Source organism: Pongo pygmaeus, chromosome X (assembly GCF_028885625.2).
Source record: "Pongo pygmaeus isolate AG05252 chromosome X, NHGRI_mPonPyg2-v2.0_pri, whole genome shotgun sequence".
Classification (NCBI taxonomy): Eukaryota; Metazoa; Chordata; class Mammalia; order Primates; family Hominidae; genus Pongo; species Pongo pygmaeus.
In genome coordinates, this window is record NC_072396.2 from 141,342,729 (window position 1) to 141,362,781 (window position 20,053).

The 20,053-nt window shown below is 41.2% G+C and overlaps 1 pseudogene; it reads right to left on the reverse strand.

The window, feature by feature from the left end:
• The window catches only part of LOC129024025 (GTP-binding nuclear protein Ran-like), a 40,614-nt pseudogene that overhangs the window by 17,800 nt on the left and 2,761 nt on the right, over nucleotides 1-20,053 (reverse strand).

Genomic DNA, 20,053 nt, shown 5'->3' on the forward strand with positions numbered 1-20,053 from the left:
TGTATTTTTAGTAGAGACGGGGTTTTGCCATGTTGGCCAGGCTGTTCTCGAACTCCTGACCTCAGGTGATACACCCACCTCAGCCTCCCAAAGTGCTGGGGTTGCAGGCGTGAGCCACCGCACCTGGCCCAGATTTTTTTTTTTTTTTTTTTTTTTTGAGTACTTGCCCTTTGGATATCAAGTAACCGTGTTCCCAGTATTGCTCATCATGAGCTTGGGTCTGTCAGACCCACCCTGTCATAAGGTTGGGCAGGCCCCAGCAGCAATTTATTGTAAGATAAAGTGGTACATCCAGCAGGATTGGGTGCTAGCAGGCCAAAAGACCCAAGTAAGCTACAGAAACAGGTGGTCCAGACACCTATGTCACCCACAACTGATGCACTGGTGCTTCTTCCTTAACTGACACCAATGGGCACATGGAAGGGGAAGTATTCCTTATGATCAGCTGGCATAAAAGGAAAAATCTCAAATTTAGCTCATGGATAGATCAGCTCAGTATTTGTGTACCAGCTGAAAATATGTAGCTACTGCCCTACAACCCCACTCGAGGGTGTCTCTGAAAGACAGCAGAGCTTTTGGTGGTACACTTGGTCATCCACTTTGTGTGGAAGAAGTGGCCCAAACTTATAATATATATATTGATTCATGGGAAACAGTGAATGGCTTGGCTGCTTGGTCAGGGGATTGGAAGGGAAAGATGGAAAGATTGGGATCAAGGAGGTCTGGGGAATATGCATATGGGTGGAACTATGGGAATGGGTACAAAGTGTGAAGAGTTTTGTCTCTTCATTTTAACATTAATCAGAATGCATTCGCTGCAGAAGAAGCACTAAATGACCAAGAGGACAGGATGATCTGGCCAGTAGATGTCAGTCAGTCTGTCCTCTGCCATCCCAGTGCTTGCACAATAGAGTAGCCACAGTGGCAAAGACGGAGGTTACGCATGCCCAACAACATTGGCTTCCTCTCACCAAGACTAATGTAGAGATGGCTGTGGCTGAATGTCTAATTTTCTAGCAACAAAAACCACACCAAGTCCCCAATATGGCACCATCCCTTGAGGATATCAACCAGTCATGTGGGGTCAAAATGATTACATTCAACCCCTTCCCTCTAAAAAGGTCAGTGGTTCATTATGACAGAGATTACCACATATGCTACATACAAATTTTGCCTTCACTGCCTGCAGGGACTCAGTCAGCACCACTACCTGAGATCATGATGTATCTGATCTACCAACATAGGATCTCTCCCAATGTCACCTCAGACCAAGAGATCCACTTTATGAAAACTGTGATGCAGCAGTGAACACATGACAATGAAATTCATTGGCCCTACAACATTGTGCACCATTCAGAGGCTGCTGGTGTAATAGAGTGATAGAAAGGCACTTTAGGGCCGGTTGCGGTGGCTCACACCTGTAATCAATCCCAGCACTTTGGGAGGCCGAGGCCGGCGGATCACGTGAGGGCAGGAGTTCGAGACCAGCCTGGCCAACATGGTGAAACCCTGTCTCCACTACAAATATAAAAATTAGCCGGGCATGGTGGCGGGCGTCTGTAATCCCAGCTACTCAGGAGGTTGAGGCAGGAGAATCTCTTGAACCCGGGAGGCAGAGGTTGCAGTGAGCCAAGATCATGCCATTACACTCCAGCCTGGGCTACAAGAGCAAAACTCTGTCTCAAAAAAAAAAAAAAAAAAAAAAAAAAAGGCACTTTAAAGGCACAGATGAAGCACCAGCTTCGAAACAATCCCTGTGAGGATGGGGCACTATCCTTCAAGATGCAGGATATGCAGACAGTCCCTGACTTATGATGGCTCCACTTAGAATTTTTTGACTTTATAATGGTGCAAAAGTGATACACATTCAGTAGAAACTACACTTTGAATATTGAATTTTGATCTTTTCCTGGGGAAGTGATATGTAATATGATACTCTCTTGTGATGTTGGGCAGGGGCAGCAAGCTGCAGCTCCCACTCAGCCAGGCAATCACGAGGGTAAACAACCAATCCTCTACAGTGTACAATGTAGCCAGATGAGTTTGCACAACTGTAAGCTAATATAAGTGTTCTGAGCATGTTTAAGATAGGCTAGGCTAAGCGATAATGTTCACTAGGCTAGGTGTATTTAATGCATTTTTGACTAACAAAGTTGAGGAGCATCTGTACTCTAAACCAGGGATCAGCAAATTATGGACAACGTGCCAAATCCAGCCCACTGCCTGTTTTGATAAATATGATTTTATTGGAACATAGCCATGCTCATTTGTTTACATACTGTCTTTGGCTGCTTTCATGTTACAACATCAGAGTTGAGTAGTAGCAACGGAGACCATATGGACTGCAAAGTCTAAAATATTTACTGTCTGGCCCTTTATAGAAAAAGCTTACTGACTCTAGCTCTAACTCAGAGATCATTATATAGTGCTCTGGCCCTAACAGGTAAAAATACACGGGTATAAGAACCAAGACATGGAAGTAAGAGTGACCCTCTCACCATCACTCCTAATGAACTACTTGAGGGATTTATGCTTCCTGTCTCTACAACCTTAGGATCTATGCATCTAGAAGACCCAGTTCCCAGATGGGGATCACTTCCACAAAGAGGCATAGTAAGAGTCCGACTACACCTAAAGCTACACCTATTGGCTGGTCACTTGGGCTCCTTCTGCCAATAGATCAGCAGGTATGAAAAAGAGTTACCATATTGACAGTGGGAATTGGCCCTAGATTATCATGAGGACGTAAAGTTGCTCCTATATAATATGAGCAGGGAAGAGTATGTTTGGCATTCATGTGACCAACTGGGGCATCTCTTGCTACTGTAATGCCCAGTTTTAGCCATGAATGGGAAAGTGAAGCAACCACAGACTTGATAAAGGCATGAAAATGGGCTCAGACCCACGGCGATGAGGGTATAGGTCATCCCATCAGGAAAGCCACCTAGACCAGCAGAAGAACCAAACAAGTTAGGGAAATCTAGAATGGGTGATGAAAGAAGGAAAAAAGAATATCAGTTGAAGTCTCAGGACCAATCAGAGCAGTCAAGGCTGTGATTTGTTTAAATCTCCTCTTGCAAGTTTCCCAAAGGAATTCCCACCAACTAGAATCCTGGAAAAACCATGTCCAAATAGAGTGAATTTAATAGGAAGTAGCAAGTGGATCTGATTGGTCCAAGGAATGAACTATAGTAGACACTGTTGGTGCCTTACATTGATCACCTTCATTAACTGGTGCATCCATCCCCCAGCTACATTGAGTGCTGTGGCTAACAGTTTACACCTTTAAACATCTCCAAATAATTACCCTTTGCTAAGGGGAGCCACCTCTTCTGAAGACAACTGGGAAATCCAAACACCTCCCACCCCCACCCCACACCACCGCCAATAATGACCAATGACTGACTGATAGGCCTAACTCCCTTGCCTCCTAATGGAAGAACTCCTCAAGTTCCTCATTGCTACATGAAACAACTCCTGACACATGTTACAGGCCATGACCACACACATTCCTCCCCCGTATCTTCCTACTCTCATTGTTTTACAGGTTTTTCCTGAAGAGCCCTCCCTCAATACATCACATACACCTAAATGCCTGCCTCAGGCTCTGCTTCTGGGCCTTTCATGCAAAGGCAGAGCCATTTTCCTTAAGCCTACTGACCACAGCACATGCTCCCTGCAGGCAGGAATGCCCCAAAGAAAGGGGATAAGTCACAGATGCCAAATTCTTAGTCCCAAATCACAATTTAGCATGTCACTCCTCCTCCCATGAGGAGCAGCGAAGGGCATAGAAAAGCCTGGAGTGTTACCTGAATATGTGTCCCTTCACCTGAAAACTGGGTAAATTAGGAATAAGTAATCCCCCTTGTCTTGGGTTGGCTCCCCAGAAGCAGGCTCTGAGATGAGGATTCAAGTACATGCAGTTAATTTAAGGAAGTGCTCCCAGGAGACCTCAATAAGGAAATGGAGGAAGCAGGACAGGAAAGCGGAAGTAGCTAAGCAAATGTGTAATTTCAGGCAACATCCTATGGAGGGTTGCTTCCACATGATCCCACAGGAGAATGCTGAGTGTAAATTATATCACAGGGTTTGTCCCTACACAAGACAGAGGAATTAAACTTTCATACTTTCCCTCAATAACCTTCATTTGGTAAAGACTATCCAGAACTTGCAAGCGGAAAGGGGTGGGGTTGCAAAAATATGAATGTAAATTCTCAGGCATTGTCAGTTCTCTATATACAAGAAAAGCAGCTCCTTAAAACAGGCTTCCAAGAGAGCCAGAGAGGCAAAGGTGCAGGCCTTTAGAAATAAATATACACAGCCGGGCGTGGGGGCTCATGCCTGTAATCCCAGCGCTTTGAGAGGCTGAGGCGGCCAGATCACCTGAGGTCAGGAGTTTGAGACCAGCCTGGCCAACACAGAGTGAAACCCTGTCTCTACTAAAAATACAATAATTAGCCAGGCGTGGTGGCGTGTGCCTGTAATCTCAGCTACTTGAGAGGCTGAGGCAGGAGAATCGCTTGAACCCGGAAGGCAGAGGTTGCAGTGAGCCGAGATTGCGTCACGGCACTCCAGCCTGGGTGACAAAGCAAGACTGTCTAAAAAAAAAAAAAAGGAAGTAAATAAACACAAAAGCCAGGGAAGGAGTTCAAGAAATTGTTAAAGGAATCTGAGAGGATCTGGGCAGAACAACAGTAATCAGTACAACCTCCTAACATTTAACAGTAGTTTTTTTTTTTTTTCAACTGTCTTTATACATATTTTACATACCATATAATTCACCCATTTCAAGTGTACAATTCACTGATTTTTAGTAAATTTACCAGGTTGTGTAACTATCATCATAAATCCACTTTAGAATATTTTTATAACCCCAATAAGATCCCATTTATTGTTACTCCTTTTCTCCATCATGAGGACCAAGCAACTGCTTTCTTGTCTCTATGGAATCATACCGTTTGTAGAATTTTGTGACTGGCTTCTTTCACTTAATATTATGTTTTCAAGGTCCATCTAGGTTGGAGCATGTATCAGTACTTCCTTGCTTGTTATGGCTGAATAATATTCCATTGTTTGAATATACCACATTTTGTTTATCCAGCCCTTAGTTGATGGACATTTGGGTTGTTTCCACTTTTTGGCTATCATGAATAATTCTGCTCTGAAAATTCTTGCACTAGTCTTTGTGTGTACAAGTGCTTTCATTCCCTTTGGGTATACACCTTGAAGAGGAATTGCTGGGTCATATGGTAAATTTATATTTAACTTTTTAAGAAATTGCCAAACTGTTTTCCAAAGTGAGTATACCATGTACGTGCCCATCAGGAATTTATGAGGATTACCATTTCTCTGTATCTTTGTCAACAATTCTTTACTGTGTGCTTTTTTTTTTTATTTCTGCAATTCTAGTGGGTATGCAATGATATCTCATTGTAGTTTTAATTTGCAGTTCCATGATAACTAATGATATTGATCATATTTTCATGTTCAATGTTTTAAAAACAGCTTTCTTGAGGCATAATTTACATACCTTAAAATTCACTGGTGTAATTGCTCAAATCAACAACTTTTAGTAAATTTCCAGGGTTGTACAACCATCACCACAATCCACCACAAAGTTTCCATCAACCAGAGGAGATCCCTAATGCTCATTTGCAGTTAATCTCCACTCCCTTAAGCCTAAGGAACAACTAATCTATTTTCTATCTATACACATTTGTCTGTTCTGGATATTTAATATAATACTGGCCAGGCCTGGTGGCTCATGCCTGTAATCCCAGCACTTTGGGAGGCCGAGGAGGGTGGATCACTTGCAGTCAGGAGTTCAAGAGCAGCCTGGCCAACATAGTTAAACCCCATCTCTACTAAAAATACAAAAATTAGCCAGGCACGGTGGCGCGCACCTGTAGTCTCAGCTACTCAGGTGGCTAAAACACGAGAATCGCTTGAGCTCAGGAAGTGGAGGTTGCAGTGAGCTGAGATTGTGTCACTATACTCCAGACTGGGTGACAAAGTGAGACTCTGAAAAAAAAACAAACAAAACAAAAACAAAATGTCAGTTTATAGCATTGCTCAAGTCTTCAGAATGTTTGTTCTATCCATTACTGAGAACAATAATGAAGTCTTGAACTGTTTCATTTCTGTCTTCAATTCTGTTTTTCTTCTTGTATTTTGGGGCCCTGTGGTGAGTATGTGTACATGTTTATAATTATCGTTACAATTCATGTCTCTAATGAATTGACCTTTAGTCATTATATAATGTTCTAATTTCTTTCTAGTTACATTTCCTTGTGTATTAGAGTGTACTTTATCTGATATTAATATAACCATACCAGTAGTCTTATGTTCACTGTTTGCATGGTACATCTTTTTTCTTGTTTTTTGTTGTTTGTTTGTTTTTTTGAGACAGAGTCTCACTCTGTCGCCCAAGCTGGAGTGCAACAGCGTGATCTTGGCTCACTGCAAGTTCTGCCTCCTGGGTTCAAGTGATTCTCCTGCCTCAGCCTCCTGAGTAGCTGGTATTACAGGCACCTGCCACCACACCTGGCTAATTTTTGTATTTTTAGACGGGGTTTCACCATGCTGGTCAGGCTGGGCTCGAACTCCTGACCTCAAGTGATCTGCCTTCCTCAGCCTCCCAAAGTGCTGGGATTACAAGTATGAGCCAACATGCCCGGCCATCGTTTTTCATCCTCTTAATTTTAACCTACTTGTGTCTTCGAAATTAAAGTACATCTCATGTAGACAGCATATAGTTGGATCTTGGGATATTTTTCCCACTCTGACAATATCTTCCTTTGATTCAGTTGTTTAATCCATTCACATTTATTATTGGTATGATTGGATTTATGTTGGCCATTTTGATAATTGTTTCTATATGTCTCATCTTTTATGTTCACTTGTTCCTCTTTTACTTTCTTCTTTTGTATTAAACATATATTTTCTACTGTACCTTTTTAATTCCTTTGTTGAATGATTTCTCTATTTTGAGGGTTTTGTTTTTTTTTTTAGTGGTTGCTCAATTCTTTTGTACTAACGTACATATTTACCATTTGTGGTACTCTTCAATTTTTTCTGTAGTTTCAAATTCTTTTTGGTGTCATTTACTTACTGTAATGTAGTTTCATCCCTATCTCCTTCTTTATGCTATTATCATCATATATATCACATCTTGGCTGGGCGCGGTAGCTCACGCATGTAATCCCAGTATTTTGGGAGGCCGAGGCAGGTGGATCACTTGAGGTCAGGAGTTTGAGACCAGCCTGACTAACATGGTGAAACCCACCTCTACTAAAAATACAAAAATCAGCCAGGCGTGATGGTGCACACCTGTAATCCCAGCTACTCAGCTACTCAGGAGGCTGAGGCAGGAGGATTGCTTGAACTCAGGAGGCAGAGGTTGCAGTCAGCTGAGATCGTGCCACTGCACTCCAGCCTGGGCAACAGAGTGAGACTCTGTCTCAAAAAGTAAAAAATTAAAAATTTTTAAAAATCGTATATATCACATCTTTATATGTTAAAAGTCTAAGAATACGATTTTATAATTGCAGTTTTATGGAATTATTTTAAACATATTAAGAGAAGAAAAGATTACTTGTACACATACACATATAAGGGACTTCAAAAAGTTTGTGGGAAAACTGGAATTAAAAACAAAACTGTAAGGTCAGGCGTGGAGGCTCATGCCTGTAATCCCAGCACTGTGGGAGGCCAAGGCAGATGCATCACCTGAGGTCAGGAGTTCGAAACCAACCTGGCCAACATGGTGAAACTCCGTCTCTACTAAAAATATAAAAATTAGCTGGGTGTGGTGGCGGGTACCTGTAATCCCAGCTACTTGGGAGGCTGAGGCAGGAGAATCACTTGAACCCAGGAGGCGGAGGTTGCAGTGAGCCAAGATCGTGCCATTGCACTCCAGCCTGGGCAGTAAGAGCGAAACTCCATCTCAAAAAAAAAAAAAAAGTAAATATAAACTTTATTTCTCAACATAAGCTCCATCAAGTTCAAGACACTTTGGTAAGGGATGATACCAGTCATTTAGTCCATCCCTAAAGAACTGAGGGTTCTGGGAATTTAACCATGTCTATGTTGTCTTTTTTATATTACTAGCCGAAGAAAAATGGGTGCCCTTTACAGATTCTTAAGATTAGGAAACAAAAAGAAGTCAGAAGGAACCAAATCAGGACTATAAGGCAGATGCCTAATTATTTTTCGTCAAAATTCTCACAAAATTGCCCTTATTTGATGACAATGATGAGCAGAAACATTGTTATCGTAAAGAAGGACTCTCTGGTGAAGCTTTCCAAGGTGTTTTTCTGCTAAAACTTCGGCTAACATTCTCAAGACATTCTCATAATAAGCAAATTTTATTGTTCTTTGGCCTTTCAGAAAGTCAACAAGCAAAATGCCTTGAGCATCTGTAAACACTGTTGCCATGACCTTTGTTCTTGACTACTGTGCTTTTGCTTTGACTGAACCACTCCAACTGTTGGTAGCCATTGCTTTGTGCTTTGCCTTCAGGATTGTACTGGTAAGGCAACATTTCATATCCTGTTACAAGTCTTCAAAGAAGTGCTTCAAAATCTTGATCCCACTTATTTAAGATTTCCTTTGAAAGCTCTGTTCTTGTCTGAAGCTGATCTGGCTACAATGGTTTTGGCACCCATCAAGTAGAAAATTTGCTCAACTTTAGTTTTTCAGTCAGAATTGGGTGAGCTGAACCAACTGAAGGGTCTATGATGTTGGCTATTGGTTCTGTCATTGATCATTGGTGATTATTAGGTACTCCTTCAATTAGGGCATGAGCAAGATGAACTCATGCCTTAATTGAAAGAGCACCAACTGAAGGAGCAACTTTTCTCCTCACAAATTGATGTGGATGGTCTGCCACTGTGGGCTTCATCTTCAACATTGTCTCATCCCTTCTTAAAATGAGTTATCCATGCTGGGCACAGTGGCTGACGCCTGCAATCCCAACACTTTGGGAGGCCGAGGCGGGCAGATCACTTGCAGAAGTTCAAGACCAGCCTGGGCATTATGGTGAAACCCTATCTCTACAAAAAATAGAAAAATTAGCTGGGCATGGTGGTGCACACCTGTAGTCCCAGCTAATAGGGAGGCTGAGGTAGGAGGATCACTTGAGCCTGGGAGGTTGAGGCTTCAGTGAGCCATGAACATGCCACTGTACTCCAGTCTAGGTGACAGAGCAAGACCCTGTCTCAAAAAATAAAAAGGAAATGAGTTATCCATTTGTAAACTGCTGATTTCTTTGGAGCTTTGTCCCCACAAACTTTTCATAATGGATCAATGATTTCACCATTCTTCCACCCAAGCTTCACCATAAATTTAATGTTTGTTCTAACTTCAAATTTAGCAGAAGTCATGTTGCTCTGATAGAGGCTATTTCCAAACTGATGTCTTATCCTTTTCATATCTCAAACTAGAGGTTGTTAAGGTATGTTATAACAAGTTAGTACAAGTTTACTTGGATGCTAAAATTTTTGGAATCCATGTATAGTTTTTTCATAATATTGCATTTCCATGAACTTTTAGAAAACTGTGTGTGTGTGTGTGTGTGTGTGTGTGTGTGTGTGTAGATACATACACCTTACACTGTTTATAATTGCCTACATAATTACGTTTACTTGTGCTTTTCATTTGTTTCTGTGGATTAGATTTAATTTCTAGTGTTCATTATTTTCTCTCTAAAGAACTTTTGGCATTTCTTTTGGGTTTATTCTTCTAATTTCTTGTAAGGCAGTTACGCTAGCAATATATTTTATCATTCGTTTGGGAATTTATTTTGCCTTCAGTTTTGAAGAATACTTTTGCTGCATATAGATTCTTGCTTGAAAGATTTTTCTTTAAGCACTTGGAATATATCATCTTACTGCCTGCTGGCATCCATTGTTTCTGATGAGAGGCCAGGTGTTAATCTACATGTTTCTTACATGTGTAGATTCATGGAATCATCACCACAATCAAAATGTAGAATTGTTCCATCATGATAATGCTCCTTCATTCAGTCTCTATAGCCACAATCAGCCCCTCCATGCCCCACTCCCAGGCAACTATTGATCTGTTCCCCATCTCTATAATCTTGTTATTTTAAGAATGTTATTTAAATGAAATCATGCATTAAGCAACCTTTTGAGGTTGACTTTTTCACTCAGCATAATTCTCCGGAGATTTATCTAGGTATTTGCATGTATTGACAGTACATTCTTTTTTGCTGTGTAGTATTTCATGATACGGATATAGCACATTTTGTTTAACCATTCACCCACTGAAGTATGTTGGGGTTATTTGCAGTTTGGGCTAGTATAAAGAAAGCTGCTTTCACAGCCAGGCACAGAGGTTCATGTCTGTACTCCCAGCACTTTTGAAAGCCAAGGTGGGCAGATCGATTTGAGGTCAGGAGTGAGACCAGCCTGGCTAATATGGCAAAACCCTGTCTCTGCAAAAAATACAAAAATTAGCCAGGGGTGGTGGCGGCAGAGGTTGCAGTGAGTCAAGATCACGCCACTGCACTCCAGCCTCCTGGGTGACAGAGCTACGCTCTGTCAAGGGAGGGAGGGAGGAAGGAAGGAAGGAAGGAAGGAAGGAAGGAAGCTGCTTGAGGGAGGGAGGGAGGAAGGAAGGAAGGAAGGAAGCTGCTTTCAACATTCACATACAGGTTTATGAACCTAAGTTTTCATTTCTCTAGGATAAGTGCCCAAGAGTGCACTTGCTGCATCATACAGTAAGTGAGGTATAATTTTTTAAGAAACTACAAAAATATTCTCCAAAGTGGCTATACCATTTTTACGTTGTTATCAGCAATGTATGAGTGATCCAGCTTGGTAAGTCCTTACCAGCATATGGTGTTGATATGGTTTGGCTCTGTGTCTCACCCAAATCTCATCTCGAATTGTAATCCACATAATCCCCACGTGTTGAGGGAGGGACCTGGTGGGAGGTGATTGGATCATGGGGGCATTTCCCCCATGCTGTTCTCACAATAGTGAGTTCTCATGAGATCTGATGTTTTTATAAGTGTTTGACAGTTCCTTCTCACATACTGTCTCACCTGCCACCACGTAAAAAGTGCCTGCTTCCCCTTACACCATGATTGTAAGTTTCCTGAGGCCTCCGGAGACATGCAGAACTGTGAGTCAACTAAACCCCTTTCCTTTATAAATTACCCAGTCTCAGATAGTATCTTTATAGCAGTGTGAGAATGGAGTAATACAGGTTGTCACTATTTTTTTTAATGTTAGCCAACCTGATAGTTATATAGTGATATCTCACTACAGTTTTAATTTTCATTTCTGTAATGGCTAATGATGTTGGACATCTTATGTGCTTACTTACCATCCATTGTTCTTTTCAGTGAATGTCTGTTCATATCTTTAGCTCAATGTCTTTTCTTTTTTTTTTTTTTTGAGACCAAGTCTCGCTCTGTCGCCCAGGCTGGAATGCAGTGGCAAGATCTCAGCTCACTGCAACCTCCACCTCCCAGGTTCAAGCGATTCTCCTGCCTCAGCCTCCTGAGTAGCTGAGATTACAGGCACCTGCCACCAGGTCCGGCTGATTTTTGTATTTTTAATAGAGACAGGGTTTCACCATGTTGGCCAGACTGGTCTCGAACTCCTGACCTCAGGTGATCCACCCACCTCGGCCTCCCAAAGTACTGGGATTACAGGTGTGAGCCACCACACCCGGCCCTCTTTAGCTCAATTTCTAATTGAAATGCTTGTTTTTTTAACTGTTGAATTTTGAGAGCTCTTTATATATTATAGACTCAGGGCTTTTGTCAGATATGTGGTTTGCAAATATTTTCTCAGTCTTTGCCTGGTCTTTTGATTCTCTTAACGGGGTCTTTTGCAGATCAAAAGCTTTTTATTTTGATGAAGTTCAATTTATCCATTTTGTTTCCTTTGTGGATTGCACTTTGATGTCAAATCCAAAAACTCTTCACCTGTCTTTAGGTCCAACAGATTTTGTCATACTTTTTTTCCTAAAAGTTTTATAATTTTACACTTAATATTTAAATATGAGATCCATTTGGAATTAATTTTGTATAAGTCATGAGGTTTAGGTTAAGATTAGCTTTTTTAATTTTTAACCTAGATGTCCAATTGTTCTAGCACAGTTTGTTAAAAAATGCTATTCTTCCTCCCTGGAGTTACTTTTATGCCATTGTCAAAAATCTTTTAGGCAGCTAGGCGTGGTGGCTCATGCCTGTAATCCCAACACTTTGGGAGGCTGAGGCAGGCGGATCCCTTGAGGTCAGGAGTCCAAGACCAGCCTGGCCCACATGGCAAAACCCCATCTCTACTAAAATACAAAAATTGGCCAGGTGTGGTGGTGCATGCCTGTAGTCCCAGCTACTTGGGAGACTGAGGCAGAAGAATCACTTGAACCCACGAGGCGGAGGCTGCAGTGAGCCAAGATCATGCCATTGCACTCCAGCCTAGGCAACAAGAGCAAAACTCTGCCTCAAAAACAAAAAACAACAAAAATGTCTTAGGCATATTTGTGTGGGTCTATTTCTGGGTTCTCTATTCTGTCCTGTTAATCTTTACGGCTGGCTACCCCTCAACAAATACCACATTGTCCAGATTATAGGATTTACGTATTAGGCTTTAACATCAAGTAGAGTAATTTCTCCTACTTTATTCTTTCTCAAATTTGTTTTAAGTATTTTAGAGACTGTTCCTTTTCATGAAAAATTTTGAATAATCTTGTATATGCTTTCTACATCAATCGATATAATATTATTTTCTTTTTTTGGGGGGGTGGGGGAGGGCTTGGGGAACAGGGTCTCACTCTGTCACCCAGGTTGGAGAGCAGTGGCGCAATCTTGGCTCACTGCAACCTCCGCCTTCTAGGCTCAAGTGATCCTCCCACATCAGCTTTCCAAGTAGCTGGGACTATAAGTGTGTGCCACCATGCCTGGCTAATTTTTGTGTTTTTTGTAGAGACCGGGTTTCACCATGTTGGCCAGGCTGGTCTCAAACTCCTGACCTCAAATGATCTGCCCACCTCGGCCTCCCAAAGTGCTGGGATTACAGGTGTAAGCCATCGCATCCAGCCTATTTTCTTCCTTAGTCTATTGATATGGTGGACTACATTAACTGATCTTTGAATATTGAACCAGTCTTGCATTACTGGTTTAAATCTCTTAACCTGTTTTAGTCAAGGTTCCCCAGAAAGAACCAATGGAATATACGTAGAAAGTGATATATGAAAAGGGATTTATTAGGGGAATTGGCTCACTCAATTATGGAAGCTGAGGCCATCTGTAAGTCTGAGAACCAGGAAAGCCAGTGACATGGCTCAGTTCCAGTTCAAAGACCTCCAACCCAAGGAAGCTGATGGTGTAATGCTCAGCCTAAGGCTCAAGGCCCCAGAGCCCAGGGGGCTGCTGGTGTGATTCCCAAAGGCCAGAGAAACAACTGGATTTCTTACATCCAAGGGCAGGGTGTCCTGGCTCCAGAAGAAAGAGCAAAAATTTTTCCTTCCCCCAACCTTGTGTTACACCCAGGCTCCCAGCTGATTGAACGGTGCTCACCAACATGAGCGCAAATCTTGTCCATTCAGTTCACCAACTCAAATGCCAATCTCCTCTGGAAACACCGTCACAGACACACCTAGAGCAGCCAAATCATTCTAATCAAATGCCAAACTACCTGAGTTTCCCTTTAAGCAGAAGAGGGATGGGCTCGGTGCTTAATGAAACATTAAGAATAAGGAATTATTTACCAGTTTTCCAGAATTCCTTAACCAGTCGACACCCAAAATCAATCATCACAGTTGTGTATAATTTGTGTGTTGCTGCATTTGAGATACACACACACACACACACACACACATATATATATATTTGAGACAGTCTGGCTTTGTCACCCAGGCTGGAGTACAGTGGCACGATCACGGCTCACTGTAACCTCCATCTCCCAGGTTTAAGCGATTCTCCTGCCTCAGCCTACTAAGTAGCTGGGATTACACGCGTGCACCACCACTCCCAGCTAACTTTTGTATTTTTAGTAGAGACAGAGTTTCCCCATGTTGGCCAGGCTGGTCTCGAACTCCCAGCCTCAAGCAATTTGGCTGCCTTGGCCTCCCAAAGTGCTGGGGTTACAGACATGAGCCACTGCGCCCAGCCTGATTTGCTAATATTTTATTAAGGATTTTTGTTTCCACATTTATTATAAGAGACATTAGTTTATAGTTTTTGCTTTTGTGCTCTCTTCAGTTTTGGGATCACAGTAATAGTGGCCTCATAAAATGAGCTAGGAAGTGTTCCATCCTCTTCTATTTCTTGGGGGAGATTGTGTAATACTGATGTTAATTCTTTAAATGTTTCTGATGATTCTTCAGTGAACAAAGTGATATAAGCATGGAGATTTCTTTTTTAGAAGACTTTTAGTTATGAATTCATTTTCTTTAATGGTTAAAGGACTATTCTGATGATTTGGGTTTTGTTGTTGTTGTTGTTGCTTTTTTTTTTTTTTTTTTTTGAGATGGAGTTTCACTCTTGTTGCCCAGGCTGGAGTGCAATGGCGCCATCTCAGCTCACTGCAACCTCTGCCTCCCGGGTTCAAGCGATTCTCCTGCCTCAGCCTCCCGAGTAGCCGGGATTACAGGCATGCACCACCACGCCCGGCTAATTTTGTATTTTAGGTAGGTAGAGATGGGGTTTCTCCATGTTGGTCATGGATGGTCTCGAACTCCCAACCTCAGGTGATCTGCCCGCCTCAGCCTCCCAAAGTGCTGGGATTACAGGCACGAGCCACCGCGCCCGGCCGTTGTTGTTTTCAAACTACTGTGCTCAAGTGATCCTCCCCTCAGCCTCCCAAAGTGTTGGAATTACAGGCATGAGCCACTGCGCCTGGCCCAATTTGTTTTATCTTGATTTAGTTTGGGTATCTGCATGGTTTTGGAAAAACTGACCAGTTTCTTCTAAGTTGTCAAATTTATGAGTGTCAAGTTGGTCCTAATATTTTCTTTTTCATTTTTTTAACAACTATAGACTCTGTAGTGATATTCACTGTTTGAATCCTGATAGTGGTACTTACGTTGTCTCTCGTTTTATCTTTGTCAGTCTTGCTACAGGTTTACAATTTTATTTTCATTTTTTAAGAATAACTAGTTTTAGGGAGGCGGAGGTTGTAGTGAGCCGAGATTGCACCACTGCACTCCAGCCTGATGACAGAGCAAGACTCTATCTCAAAAAAAAAAAAGAAAAAAAAAAGAATAACCAGGTTTTTTGCAACATAGATTTTAACATTTTTTATTTTAATTGTTATTGATACATAATAGTTGTACTTATTTATTGGATACATGTGATATTTTGATATGTGTACAATGCGTGATAATCATATCAGGGTAATTGAGGTATCCATCAGCTCAAGCCTTTAAACATTCCAATTCTACTCTTTCAGTTATTTCAAAATATACAATAAATTAGAGATAACTATAGTTGCCCTATAATGCTACTGAACATTAGATCTTATTCCTTGTATCTAACTGTATTTCTACCATTAACCATCACTTTTTATCCTCTCTTCCCACTACCCTTCCCAGCCTGGTAACCATCATTCTACTCTCTATCTTCATGAGTTCAATTTTTTTTTTTTTAGCTCTCAAATACGAGTAATAACATGCAATATTTGTCTTTCTGTACCTGGCTTATTTTGCTTAACATAATATCTTCCAGCTCCATCCATGCTGTTACAAATGACAAGATTTTCTTATTTATGGATGAATTTCATTTTGTGTATGTACCACATTTTAGAAGAACAAATTTTTGTTTTATTGATTTCTCTATTGTTTTCCTGTTTTCAAGTGATTTTTTTTTTTTTTTTTTTTGAGATGGAGTCTCACTCTGTGGCCCAGGCTGGAATGCAGTGGCTCAATCTCGGCTCACTGCAATCTCCGGCTCCCGGGTTCGAGCTATTCTCCTGCCTCAGCCTCCCAAATAGCTGGGATTACAGGCGTGTGCCACCACCCCCAGCTAGTTTTTGTATTTTTAGTAGAGACGGTGTTTCACCATGTAGGCCAGGCTAGTCTCAAACTCCTAACCCCAAGTGATCCTCCCACCTCGGCCTCCCAAAGTGCTGGGATTACAGGCATGAGCCACCATGCTCGGCCTCGGTGATTTCTGTTCTTGCATTGTTTCTTCTGCTTTCTTTGGTTTATTTTTTAACTTTTTTTTAGTAGAGATAGGGTCCCACTATGGTGTCTGGGCTGGTCTTGAACTCCTGGGATCAAGCAATCCTCCCGCCTCAGCCTCCCCAAGTGCTGGGATTACAGGCATAAGCCATTGTGTCCAGTCCTTTGGTTTCATTTGCTTTTCTTTTTCTAGTTGCTTGAATCAGGAACTTAGATTATTAATTTAAGATTATTAATTTGACATCTTTCCTTTTTTCTAATATAAGCATCATTTAGTATTATAAATTTCTCTTTCATGAAATTGTAAAATGGTATAGCCACTTTGGAGAATAGTTTTGTATTTCCTCAAAATGGTAAACAATGAGTTAGTTACCTTAGGATCCAGCAATTCTACTCTGAGGTATATACCCCGAAGAACTGAAAACACAGGGGTTCTTACCAAAACCTGCTCAGGAATGTTCACATCAGCATTATTCATCATAGGCAAAAAGTATAACTCCCAAATATCTATCAACTGATGAATGGACAAAGCAAATGTGATACATTCATACAATGTAATATTATTTGACCAAGAGAAGAAGTGCTGATGTATACCTCAATGTGCATGAACTTCTAAGAAGCCAGTCATGAAAGACTAAATATTGTATGATTCAATTTATATGCAAGTACAGAATAGGAAAATTCATAGAAACAGAAAGTAGTTATTTCTGGGCCAGGGACAGAAAGGAACAGAAAGTAACTAAGAGTAAGTATGGGGTTTCTTTTTAGGGTGATGGAAATTTTTTTTTTTTTTTTGAAACAAGGTCTCACTCTGTCACGCAGACTGACGTACAGTGGGTGTGATCATAGCTCACTGCAACCTTAACCTCCCGGGCTCAAGCAATCCTCTTGCCTCAGCCTCCCAGGTAGCATGGACTACAGGCACGTGCTACCTACCATGCCTGGCTAAAATATTCTTAAGTTAGATAGTGGTGATGGTTGCACAACTCTGTAAATATGCTTTAAAAAGAAAAAAAAAACCCAAAACATTGACTTGTACACTACAAAAGGTAAATTAGGCTGGGTGCAGTGGTTCATGCCTATAATCCCACCACTTTGGGATGCCAAGGCAAGAGGATCACATGAGCCCAGGAGCTCCAGACTGGCCTGAGCAGCGAGACCCCATCTCTACAAAAATAAAATTAGCCAGGTGTGGTGGCATGTATTTCTATTACTGATTTCCAGTTTGGTTCCATTAGAGTCAAAGGACATATTGTGTGTGGTAGGCAGAATAATGGCCACCCAAAGATGTCTACATCTTAATCTTTGGAACCTGTATATATCTTATGATACATGGCAAAGAGGAATTAAGATTGCAGATGAAATTAAAGATGCTAATCAGTTTACTAAAAATAGGAGATTACCCTGGTTTATCCACATGGGCCCAATCTAATCATAAAAGTGGAAGAGGCGCCAGGCAAGGTGGCTCACGCCTGTAATCCCAGCACTTTGGGAGGCCAAGGTGGGTGGATCACCTGAGGTCAGGAGTTTGAGACCAGCCTGACCAACATGGCAAAACCCCATCTCTACTAAAAATACAAAATTAGCAGGGCGTGGTGGCGCATGCCTGTAATCAGAGCTACTTGGGAGGCTGAGACAGGAGAATCGCTTGAACCCGGGAGGTGGAAGTTGCAATGAGCCAAGATCACACCACTGCACCCCAGCCTGGGCAACAAGAGTGAAACTGGGTCTAAAAAAAAAAAAAGTGGAAGAGGGAAGCAAAAAAAAGAGATGCAGCATGACAAGGATTTAATCTGCCATTGCTGACTTTGAAGATGAAGGAAGCAAGACACAAGCCAAGGAATCTGTTAGCCTCTAAAAGCTGGGAACATCTTCAGTTTATAGTCTACAAGTAAACTTGGACTTCATTCCTACAACCACAAGGAACTGAAGTATGTCAACAACTGAGTAAGGAAATGGATTCTCCCTTAGAGCCTATAGAAAGGAATGCAGCCAGCCAGGCACGGTAGCTCATGCCTGTAATCCCAGCACTTTGGGAGGCTGAGGCAGGTGGATCACCTGAGGTCAGGAGTTCGAGACCAGCCTGACCAACATGGAGAAACCCTGTCTCTACTAAAAATACAAAATTAGCTGGGCATGGTGGGGCATGCCTGTAATCCCAGCTACTCCAGAGGCTGAGGCAGGAGAATCGCTTGAACCCGGGAGGCAGAGGTTGTGGTGAGCCGAGATCGCACCATTGCACTCCAGTCTGGGCAAGAAGAGCGAAACTCCATCTCAAAAAAAAAAAAAAAAAAAAGAAAGGAATGCAGCTCTTCTGGTGCCTTGATTTTAACCTGAGACCCATGTCAGACACCTGACTTACAGAAATGTAAGATATTTATAATTATCTAAACCACTAAATATGTGGTAATTTGTTATAGCAGCAACAGAAAATGAATATGCTCTGAGTTGAATTTTTCGTTAATTGAGTTTTATGACCCAGGATATGGTTCTATCTTGGTGAATAGTTTATGGGCACTTGAAAGTAATGTGTATTCTGTTGTTGGGTAGAGTGTTCTATAAATGTCAATTGGATCCTCTTAGTTGATGACATTCTTCAGTTCTTCTATATCTTTGCTGATTATATTTACAGTAGTCTGTCAATACTGGGTGTGGATACTGAAATCCCCATCTACAATTATGGATTTTTAAATTTCTCCTTAATTCTATCAGTTTTTATTTATGTAGCTTAAGCTTTGTTGTTTGGTGCATACAAAAGTAAGGATCATTATGTCTTCTTTAGATTGATCCTTTCATCAATAAATAATGCCCCTCTTTATCCCTAGTAATTTTCTTTGCTTTGAAGTCTACTGCATCTGATATTAATACACTCCTGATTATTTCATTAGAATATTAATACTTCTATGACACATCTTTTTCTATCCTTTTACTTTCAACTTACCTATGTCAACCATGTTTTGAAGTCAGCTTACTGTACATAGCACATAGTTGTATTACATTCTGTATCTACTCTTCCAATTTGTATTATAATTAGTGTATTCAGATCATTAACATTCATAATAATTATTGATGTGTTAGGGCTTATGTTTGCCATTTATTTTTTTTCTATCCCTTCTGTTTCTCAGTTTCTCATTCCTGTTTTTCTTTACTTTCTTTCATGTTTTTTTTTGAGACAGAGTCTTGCTGTGTTGCCCAGACTGGAGTGCAATGGCGCCATCTCGGCTCACTGCAACCTCCACCTCCCAGGTTCAACTGAATCTCCTGCCTCAGCCTCCCGAGTAGCTGGGATTACAGGCATGAGCTACCATGCCCAGCTAATTTTTGTAGTTTTAGGACAGATGGGGTTTCACCATACTGGCCAGGCTGGTCTCGAACTCCTGACCTCAGGTGATTCGCCTGCCTCACCCTCCCAAAGTGCTGGGATTACAGGCGTGAGCCACCGCACCCGGCCTCATGTGAGTTTCTTAAACATTCTGTAGAATTATATCTTGAATTAGCTATAGTATTTTCGAACATATCACTTTGTATAGGCTTAGTGGTCACTCTAATTATCCCAATATAAATATATAACTAGTCACAGTCTAGTGATATCAACAATTTATACAATTTATATTTTGAATGAAGTGCAGAAACTTTGCTTCCATTTAGGTCTCTTTACCCTCCCCACTCTTAAAACATATTTATGTATTACATCTATTTAAAAACATAATTATATGCAAAGTGTACGTAGTGACAATGTACATTTCCTCTACAAACACTGAGCACTATATCAGATGATATGACTTTGGTTCAACCACCACATATTTCTAAAACTGTTGAAGATAGTCTATTATTCTTATTCCTACTTTTACCTATTCCATTGTTCTTTTTTCTTTTTGAAGTTCCACATCTTCTG